General features: G+C 38.7%; 1 long non-coding RNA gene across 1 annotated transcript; it reads right to left on the bottom strand.

Moving 5' to 3' along the window:
* Positions 1–389: 389 nt before the first annotated feature.
* LOC117777547 lies at positions 390–4,212 on the bottom strand. The gene is made up of 7 exons (XR_004616629.1): positions 4,150–4,212; positions 2,415–2,459; positions 1,804–1,836; positions 1,527–1,541; positions 1,345–1,419; positions 1,113–1,137; positions 390–995 (listed from the first exon to the last, which is right to left on the bottom strand). It is a non-coding gene; the product is annotated as an uncharacterized LOC117777547 (long non-coding RNA).
* Between the last annotated feature and the right edge of the window lie 4,924 nt (positions 4,213–9,136).

Here is a 9,136-nt window from a genome sequence, read left to right as displayed (position 1 = left end):
ATTAAACTCTCTTGTCCTATCAAACATCAGCTCTGTTGCTAGGTAACAGCAACAAGAGTGGGACGAGCTGGCGATACCCGTCACGGAAATCGGTAGTGGACCAGGCTGTCTCATTTTATTTCAGCATTCGCGGCCTGACTTTGAGATGACATTGCATGCGCTAGTAAACTGTGTCCTCTGAAGGATGTATCCCCTGATTTGAGACACAGCTATTGTCTACTTCAAAAAAGCACTTTTTTTTAATAAATTGTCATATTTGTTGCAATTATTGTTAGTAAGTGACAGGACAGGGGCCTATCGGGGGATTTCAGTGGGGACCAGTGCCCCCCTGGCCCCGCCCCTGGATCCAGCCCTGACATAGCTGAAAAAAGAACACTGAAATACCACAGTTGTGATTTAGTGTACAATGACATTTATTTTCATTTAATTTGATTTAAGTTGTTGTTTTCTATTTCTTTCAGTGAGGAAATGTTGGACCACTTGATCATACAGCAAACATGAAGTGAACAATGACTACACATAAGATTATGTTTTTATTTCCCACAGTTTCAGAAGCTATATGCAGCATTATGACTATGTGACTCAACTAAGCAGCACACATGAGACATGTAGGTTTTTTTCTATAGGAATAAAGATGATTTACACATCAGTACAGATATATATGAAGAAATAATGAGGGGGGGGGGCTCTTCACTTATGACATCATCACATTCTTCTATGAGGCTGCGTTCCCACCCTTGTCAAAATCAGCAGCACCTCAGTCAGTATTTTTCTTTATTTAAATAAACGTTTTTTTCCTTTAACAGGTCTGTACAAGAATCATCTGAGCCGGTGTGTTTCCACCAAACCACCCCCCTCATTACTCTCCCCCACACACACACACACACAGACACACACCAGATCTCTCCACCCCTGTCTGTCGACTTTCTTCCCCCAGGATAGAACCGGTTTGTCAGGTGCGATATCAGATTTCACTGTTGTCGTCCTCCACTTTTCTACAAGGCAAGACAGAAGAGAGGGGCAGGATTTGCATGGCAGTTTGTGAGACAATGACACAAAAAATGAGCACACACAGATTTAGCAGTGAGTTTAAAGAGGAAATAATGACTTACTTCCCCTTTCTGGAGCATCTGTTATCTGTGAGGGAAAACCAAGATGTCTTACTGCAGTTACACTTCAACACTCATCTTTATTACTTCTCTGACTATACTTAATGGCTTTAAGTTTGTATTTGATATTTAATAAGTAATTATTCACACAAACGATGTTGTGGTCCACATTATTCAGTAATAATGTATTTTTTCACAGATTACAGTGATTTATTAACCTGTGTTAATCACTTACAGAGTAAAACGCTGAGTCCTCCCATCACCAACAAGAAGGACACGACTAAGCCTCCAATTCGTAGCGATTTATAGTCTGTTGGAAAATAAATGTTACAAATTAAAAGGGTCCTGGTGAATTTAATAAATGATGATAATAGATGGCTTGTACATCATAAGGGAGATAAAGGTGTTGATACTTACTGTAATCAAAGGCACCTGCAAACACAAGAGGACAAGAAGAAATAAGAAAAAGAAACTAAATTGCCATAATTTATTGTTTAAAAAGAGCTAGTGTTGAATTAAGTTGTGGCCCGAACAACACATTGGTCCATGTTACTGGGTTACATTTAAACTTTTTTTTACGGCATCTGACCTTCACCGGGTGTAGCTTTTTTTTTTGTGGCGACAAAAGAAGTTCAAACATCTTCACAAACCAGTTTCACAACAAGATAAGGGCAGAGCAGAGTTTTGGCCTTACTTGCTTCAGTTTCCATGAAAAGGGTGAAAAGCACTGCAAGAGAGCCAGACAAATGAAATGTTAATTTGGTTGATGGGGAGGGAGTTGTTTGTGTACAGTCTTGAAGGAGTCGCCTCACAGTCAGCACTTTGAGATGACATTTTAGAAGCTCGTCTTTTTTTCGAAATGGATTTTTAAAAAAAACTTTGTCGTCAGGGTCATTGAAAGTTTTTGACACAAGTGAGTTTTTGTATGTTTGTAAAAAAAAAAGAGTTCAGTAGGCGTGTGTGAGCTGCTTTGATGCCCTTTAAAGTTCATGTTGTACAGTTATTTATGTATAAGCCTGTGTCAAAAATTCACAGTCACATTCTTCAACTTCCAAACAATTTCCAGCTGCTGCATTTTTAAGATTACGACTTTTAGTGTTTTGTCAAAATTGTATTATCTTTCTGCAACGGACAGCGAGCATTATGTCCCAGAGAAAACACAATAATCCACGACCATGAGACCATAAACCATATCAAAGGCCTTTTTTTCCTTAGCCCCTGTAGACTCTTTTTTATGCACGACACTGATGGTGAGAAACGATGTTTGCACATATGTGGAAAGAATCTGCTGAATATATTATTTACCTGCCATTACAGCCACAAGATTGAGTTGACCCATCTTCAACACAACTAGGAGTCAGACAAAGAGAAAGAAGTGAAGACAGAGAGAGAACATGATTGTGAGAGAGAACAACAGGAACAATGGAAAAGCAAAGCATGATCCCCCCCCCCCCCCCATCACATGCATGCAAGCAACACAGCACAAGCTTCTCCCTCTCCCCAGGAAGGGCGTCCTTGTGGTGTGAGGGGTCAGTGTTTCGTCAGCAGGGAGGCATGGTGGGTGTTTGGAGAGTAAACATTGGATCATTTTTTGTCTCGGAGGGGGAAACGCAGCAGGTCTGCAGACAACATTCGTTCACCCTCCACTCAAACCACAAAAAGACCTCACTGTATCGGGCCAAACACCATCATGTGCTTCACAGTATCTCAAGAGTTTGTCCTTGATTTTCTCCCTACTAATTTCAACTTTTCAAGAGAAATTTCTTTTTTAGACTCACTTCATAGTATATGAAGTATATTTTATAATATATGGTTCCAGTGTAGTTGCTGACAGTTTAACAGTTTTATAATATGCATTAGGAAATTGATAATATATAGTAATAAGATATTGCTGTTATATTAACAAGCTGAATAATCTTCCATTGCTGATGATATTGTTTTAATAAGGGTTGTTTGGACAAATTGGCCTAATTACACTGCTATAAAGTAACTATAATTTAAAACATAAAGAATGTAATATGATTACATGGGATTCTGTTAGGTACTCTCACCTCTGACTGACCTTGGACAACCTTGAATCTCAATGGAGGTTAGATTCATAACTTTTTGGAATTTCTTTTTTTTTCAATTGACAGTTAGCTCATTTTTTTAACACTCATACCTGTTATTGAAAACATGTATGCAAAAAAGTGAAACTAAGCAATAGGCAAAACAAGTGCTTCTGCGAGAAGAGCAAATTTACAGCAATTTACACTGTACACTGGATTTTTCTTGACGTGGACATCGACTGAAGACAAAGATGATACAGAGACATGTTATTATTGTGTCTTCTGACAGACATGTCTTCTGTGTTACTTCCATCATGACCTTTGTCACATGGCTCTAGCTCCCAGTTAGCATGACATTAGTCAAGGTCAGGCCTTTGTCTTTCATATCCCATATCTTTAAATATCTCTCGCTCCCCAGATGATGAAACAGTCAGAAACAGGATTGAACAGAATAGATTTTCTACTCTGGTTAAAAGTGGTTTAAAAGAGAAATTTATTTTTGGCCCATTTACTGGATATTATTGACCAGAGTTAAAACGAATACATCTCAGAGCACATTCAATGTTTGCTGAATGCTCAACTCAAAACAGTAGGACAAAATGCCAATATGGCAAAATGCAAGACCAAACGTAATCAGTACCAGCATAATGAACCTGTTGCATCTATAAAGAATACCATGAAATACAAACAGAGGCCCATCACCGCTTGAGCACACAGAGGAAAACATTAACTAATTAAACGTTATGTGTGAAACTTCAATCTTAATTCATCATTACAGGCATATTATGAATATCCTATATTTAAAGAAATGAAGACAAATTTAATAAATTCTTCAAATGACCCTAACCCCTCATATGTCCTTCTGTCTAAAACACTGTCCTCTCACTATAAGATAAGCTTTACATTCAGATTTTTACACGAAAGGTGACCTTGACCCCAAATTCTGACTTCACCCGGGCCTTGCACTCCACCATACATGTACCTGTGCTTACCTGAGCTGACGGATGCAGGAGCTGAGGAGTGTGTGAATGTTCCAGTGGCACTGCCTGGTTAAAAGTATGTCTTTTCTATTTCACCTGAAAAAGTAGCGCCTGCTCCTCCTCTTTGTTTGGGGTATAAACTTTTGTGTGTGTGCGAGTGTGTGCATGTATCCAGTGTGAATGTGATATGGTTGCAGGGGACATGCATTGGTGTGTGTACAGGAAACTAGTGGGGATGTTATTCCATAAATATCAGCGTGTGGGCATGTGGATAGGTGAGTCAAAGACACAATTTGGCTCTGGCCATTTAATGCACCCCTTTAATCTTACACAAGACCCTGATGCAACCTTTTATATAAATATTTGAACGTTAGATCTGCTTGTGGTACCAGTCATAACCATTAAAGCCTTAAAGTTCAAATAACATCCTCTGATGATTCTCTATATGGTTCTGCTGGAGAGGCCACAGGGGATATTGAGACGAGGAAAACTATGACAAGATAAAATGAAACGACTCTAATTTGTTAGAGTGTTTTTGTGGCCAAAGATTAAATGAGACAGAATAAGATATTTACTTCCTTTTCAGACAAATTCTCATGTGTGAGATGAGACAAAGAGGGTGTATTTCCTTCTCTCTGGTTTTTCTTCTCCCTTGCATGGCCTCTGCTGACTTTATTTGTCTTCTGTCAGGTATCCCAGGTATTCCCCTGATGCTCCTCTCTGTGGAGTTGTTTGCACTGTGCTGGTCTGATGGTTGTCAGGCATTTTCCTTTTACTACTCCTGGGAAGTAGGGACAATTATAATTGTTCTATACTCAGTATCTCCTGACCTTGCTTGAAAGAAGCTGCTTTTTAAATTGTGAGGTGTTGTTTGTCAATGCTTACATCAGGTTCAATAATTGAATAACCCCAAAGCTGAGCGTTTGGAAATATCTTTGATTACATAAAAGCACAGTTCTATTCTAGGTGTAGATTTGTTGGTGTCGCCCTCGTGCAAAACGTGTGGGCAAAAATATGTGAGTGCATTTGTCACTGTGGTAATCTGCGACTATTAATAACTTTTCTTCTCACATACTGACAAAGCCGTGGCATGCATTGGCCTCTTGAGGAATGATAATACTGTGAGGTTATAGGAGATATAGACGACCCAGACACAAAGACACAGTGTGCAGTGTGTTGAGGTGTGTGGGGTTGTGTATATCTAAGTGATAATACAATATTTTGACAGCAGATAAAAAGGCAACTGGTGAGGAAAAATCTCAAAGAGAGAATAAAGATACAATACCTGAAGCTTCACAGTGGCCTCTTCAATTTCTCATGTTATTTCACATACTATCTTAATTTAACAATAATGTTTTTTTTGTCAGAGGATTTGATGTCAATAATCTACACACAATTTTCAAATCCACTTTGTAATTCTGTAGAAGACAAAATCTGTTAAACACAATGTGGAAAGATCCCGAGGCGTTTTCACCACATTGTGACTGTACCTGTGTGTTTGCTGTTGTGTGTCTGTCTGCCTGTAGCAGCAGATTCCTGTAACATTGTTTGTGAGGTTGAATGAAGGTCACTTTGTTGCATGACAATGACATGACACTGGTAGAATTAGAGGAGATAGAGGACATACAGAGAGGATACACCTCTTTCACTAGACGTATTATCTTGTTTCGGATATGGTTTGTGTACATTTATCAGCTCATCCCCACTACTCAGCACTTACATAACTTTACACCACAGTACCAGACAGTCCAGCTTGAGTTGGTAATCCTGGAAATCCTGGCAAGGCTACAGACTACACTTTGAAAAGATACAACTAATAGGCTACATACCACCCCCTCCCATTGGGCCTCTCATCAAAGCTACTGGTTTGCTGCTAGACGGAGACTTTACTGTAACTCCAGATGCAAAAAGTGAAGCCAGCCGGGAAGTGCTTGAAACCTGTTTTCTCTCGAATTACTAGCAGAGGGTGACTCCACTGGTTCCAAAAAGAACTCTCTAGTTTCTACTGAAGTTATTTTGAGAAGTATACGAGAGTACTTCAATCAACATCTTTAAGATGGTCCAAATCTCTAGTTTTCAGTCTTCTTCAAAACAGCACGATAATCATATTCTAAATGATGATCCCATTTAGAGGGAAATAGACGATTAGGCATGGTATGTATTGGGGCATGGGTGTAGGTTGCATTTGTGGGTGGGTGTGCAGTGTCCTTGAGTTCTCAGTCTGGCTCAACCCCAACTCCTTCAAATATGGTTTCTTCTGGGTTTCAAAAAAAGCAAAAATGGCGCTGCCAAAAATGCAATACTCAGGGCCTCACAATGACATTTCACGAACCACTAGGCGATGTCACGGTGGGTTGCACTTGGTGTCCATGCAGATGTCATGTTTACATCGCTGCGCTGAGTCAACATGTTTTGTAAACGTTGGCAGTGCAGCAGTTTCTCAGGAAGGGGCTCACGTGTGCAGCCAACAAAAGAAAGAACAGAAGAGCTTGTATCACAAGAGAGTGTGACTTAATTCTCTGCACTCTTACTTAAATTTACCTTTACATTGACAATAGTTAATGTTTAAAATGCTGCATATATAGCCTTTAAAGGTCATCTTGATAAAACACTGCACAATGTAGGTTATCAGTGGAGACCCACAAACACATACACATTCACTCACACATAACACCCGTGTCTCTGTTATGATGGTATTTATGGTGTTTGTCCATAAACAGCAGAACTAAAGGTTTGAGCTTATAAGGTCAATAATTGATCCTCTAGGCAATAGACAATAATTTGTAAGAGACAATCATTTTTGGGGGGAAACACAAGAATGTAGAGCCTTCCCACTTAGTGGTTGGTCCTCACATGACTGAGGGGGTTGTGTATTTAGATAGTGATACCAGATTGGACCTTTTTTTCCCCTCAGCCAGAGCTAAGAAAAGAGGCACAAGACAAGAGCAAATACTGACTCCCAAATACTTCACATACGCTTCTTTCAAATGATCTTTTGTAGCGCAAACATCAAATGTTATCTCTGACTCTGCATCATCCCAATAAGACTTTATAGTCAGCTGTTGAGAATATGAAGTGAAAAGAACAGGACAAAAAACGTCATGGAGTGAAGTGAAGTGTAACTTTGCAGCTGAATCAACACGTTGCTCCATACTTCTGTTGTATAAACGAAAAGACGAGGGAGAATTCTGTCCTGCTGTGTGTGTGTGTGTGTGTGTGTGTGTGTGTGTGTGTGTGTGTGTGTGTGTGTGTGTGTGTGTGTGTGTGTGTGTGTGTGTGTGTGTGTGTGTGTGTGTGTGTGTGTGTGTGTGCTGGCTGCCTATGCTGCTTGATCAGGTGTCACAACACAGTCAGGGTAATAAAGATCACAGTTAAGTCAGTCAAATACTAGTGGTCACAGTTATTATGTGCTCAGTTAATTGAATTGTAATGAAGAGTTGTGTCTTTAAAATCGTAGTATTATAATTATATTTATAGTTAATTATATGATTATGTATTACAATGTTATTTCAGTGAATACGGTTTATATAATATAGGAAGTGTAAGTGGATGGTATGGTGTAAAATCAGAGTTTTTAATGATATATTTTATGTGACAGACCATTTTGAAGAAGTGACTGAACAGGAAACATAATATTGTCGGATTTACTTTTTAATTAAATGCTAAATTGCCTGTGGATGATAATGAAAACAGCAGAAAAAGTGAAGGACAAAAGAGAGCACTGAAAGTCTTGATCCTGAGTTCACCACCAGGGGAAGCAAAAGACATATGTAACCAGTGCATCACTGCTCACAGTGTGTCTCCCGTCACTCTCGTACCAACTCCTTGCCATTCACTTTTTGCTGTTGCGCATAACAAACATTGTAGCTGCTCTTCTTATTCCATTTATTTTGTATTACTATGCAGTAGGTTCAAAATAATTCTGATTATTAGGATCAAGGAATATGAACATTAAAATCCATATGTCAGACCTAGTTGTATGGTGTGTGTTGCTGGTTCTGGCTAAAAAGGACGTTTTTGTCACTCAAAAATACAAATTGTTGCATGTAGATTACATGTAGATTAATTATTTGTCCTTCTAGTGCTGCTATGGTGGAGGAAGTACTCAAACATTTTCCCGAGGTAAAAGTACAAATAAATAGGCGAAAATTAACTCAAGTATAAGTAAAAGTACCACATTATGTTTCTACCTGAGTGAAAGTAAGTACCTGCTATATTTAAATATAGTGAAAGTATTAAAAGCCTTAAAAGTATTAACCCTAACCCCCTAACCCTATTCCCTCCTGCTACAGTCTACTACATCAGTGCTTCTCAAATGGAGGTACTAGTACCCCTGGGGGTACGTGAAGGTACTCCAGGGGGTACGTGAGATTTTTTTAAAATATATTTAAAATTAGCATCCATTCAAAAAATCCTTTAAAAATTGTTATTTAATAAATATTCAATAAAATATAAGTGTTTAATAAATCAGACACTGATGGCACAGCGCTGTGTATTACATCTTTTTTTCAACCAAAAATACTTTGCGCTGGAAACTGAAAAAAGGTTGAGAACCACTGTACTACATCATCATGGCTCAATCTGCCGCTTCTAAATCCATTCCAGGTTTTTTCTTCATCCGTGATGCCGCTGCTGTAAGAGGCGGGATCTAATGTTACCTGCCCGCTTTGATTGGATCAGAGATCTCGATCAATGTGAACATGCAACACAATGATTGTAAAAATGTAGTGCAGTGGAAAGTACAAATATATACTGATATATGTGGTGGGGTAAAAGTACCTGAAAATAAATCTAGTACACGAAAAATGTACTTTCCTGCAGTATCAAAGCAAATGTATTTAGTTACATCCACCACTGGTATGTACAATATATACCTCATGTACTAGATGGGTCATATGATTAACTTTCCAGGGCTTATTGTTTTAATTTTTTAAGGAACTGAATTCTGTAAAACATGCTATTAAGTCTCTGATGATCATTCTGAATCACAGAATTATTC

This window comes from Hippoglossus hippoglossus, chromosome 16 (genome assembly GCF_009819705.1).
Source record: "Hippoglossus hippoglossus isolate fHipHip1 chromosome 16, fHipHip1.pri, whole genome shotgun sequence".
NCBI classification, from domain to species: domain Eukaryota; kingdom Metazoa; phylum Chordata; class Actinopteri; order Pleuronectiformes; family Pleuronectidae; genus Hippoglossus; species Hippoglossus hippoglossus.
This window is presented reverse-complemented; position numbering and strand designations above follow the sequence as displayed.